The sequence below is a fragment of the Grammomys surdaster genome, unplaced genomic scaffold (genome assembly GCF_004785775.1).
Source record: "Grammomys surdaster isolate TR1022 unplaced genomic scaffold, NIH_TR_1.0 134, whole genome shotgun sequence".
NCBI classification, from domain to species: Eukaryota; Metazoa; Chordata; class Mammalia; order Rodentia; family Muridae; genus Grammomys; species Grammomys surdaster.
In genome coordinates this window covers 657,143-658,980 of record NW_021604592.1, presented here as the reverse complement: position 1 = coordinate 658,980, position 1,838 = coordinate 657,143, and the positions used below count along the sequence as shown (strand labels likewise).

General features: G+C 37.1%; 1 pseudogene; it reads left to right on the top strand.

The window, feature by feature from the left end:
* The first annotated feature begins 248 nt into the window (after nucleotides 1-248).
* Nucleotides 249-1,066, top strand: LOC114617127 (annotated as a pseudogene).
* The last annotated feature ends 772 nt before the right edge of the window (nucleotides 1,067-1,838 follow it).

Here is a 1,838-nt window from a genome sequence, read left to right as displayed (position 1 = left end):
AAACGAAATCTAGTTGCCTAAGGAAATTAAAATGTTTTAATTATTTTTTTCTACGTCTTTAAGGATAGTAATGCACCACACAAGGATACTTCAGTCTCCCCTCTCATGGTCCATTCATATTGCAGGGACATTGTGGCTCTTGCAGTCCCTGAACACAAGCATTCTTCACATGTCTCGTGATGTTGACAAAAACAACCAATGGAGCTACAGGTTGTGTAAAAGCATGCCATTCTTTTCTGTCTTTCAAAATGGTGGGTGAAAAGGGGGAGAAGCCAGATACGAAGGAGAAGAAACCTGCAACCAAGAAGGCTGATGGGCTGCTGATGCAGCCAAACAGGGTAACCCTAAGGTTAAAAGGCCCAGGAAGAGGAAGACCCATTGCAGCTGAAACCCTGTCCAGGTTAGAGGAATTGGCAGGTACTCCGATCTGCTATGCATTCCAGAAAGGTCTTGTACAAAAGGAAATACTCAGTTGCCAAGACAAAAATTGAGGAGAAGAATAAGAACTTCCTTGCTACTGTTACAAAAACAGTTGGCGAAGACAAGAATGGTGGGACCCAGGTGGTAAAGCTTCAAAAAATTCCTTATCTAACATATACCTCAAAGCTGCTGAGCTATGGCAAAAAGCCCTTCAGTCAGCATCCCTCCCAGGACTGTCCTGATCATCATCACTGGGCGCCACAGGGGCAAGAGAATGGTTTTCCTGAAGCAGCTGAGCTGCGGCTTGCTACTTGTGACTGGACCTCTTGCCATCAAGAGAGTTCCTCTGCTCAGAACACATCAGAAATACGTCATCACCCCCTCTACAAAAGTTGATATCAGTGAGGTCAAAATCCCAAACACCTGACTGACACTTACTTCAAGTAGAAGCCCAGGCATCAGGAGGGCAGTATTTTCGACATAGAGAAGGAGAAATATCAGATTACAGAGCAGGAAAAGGCTGACCATGGAACTGTGGACTCAAGAGACTTTGCCAAAGATCAAAGCTGTTCCTCATCTCCAGGGCTACCTGTGATCTCAATGCTCCCTGAAAAATGGGATGTATCCTCCCAAACTGGTGTTCTAAATTGCTAACAACCTAATTAAACAGCTTCTTCTGTTAATAAAAAAAAAGCACACCACATAGCATTATGCACAGTGGATGTAATGGTGATATTAAATTGCTGCTGATATATGCTAATAATTAGCTATACATTTTACCAATTTGGTGTACTTCACTAATTTTTAAAAGTTTGTTGTAAAACAGTATATTGTATTATGCCATCAACTTCAAATAACATCTATGTCTTCAAATTTTGAGGATTTCAAGAAATGACATTGTTTCTTTGACATATGTCATCCTAAATTTGTATGGAAACAAACCTGTGATATTTCAAATGGCAAAATTATTTAATGACCCCTCTTGAGTAATTTACTCTGATGCTTAATGATGCAACTATTCATTGGAAAAATATAGTTAAAAATATATATATATATATATATATATATATATATATATCCCGACACATATGTGTGTTTATGTATATACAACATATATATATATATATATATTTACATTCATACATTTAAAACATGAACATGCTTGTTAATTTGTTATTTTCCTTTTCTTTTTAAAATTTCATATGTATTTGTCTCTCTGTAATATATTTACATTTCCTTACTATGTATTCATATGATATATATTAAAATATATGTTAAATAGTGGCAATGGCGGAAGAAACCTTTTTAGCAGACTTACACTGGATACCTAGTCTGTAGCTTTATTGGAAAGTTCATTTTAATGCCCAGCTATTACTTAAAAGACTTCATTTTACACAGTGAAGAATTTACAGAACAGC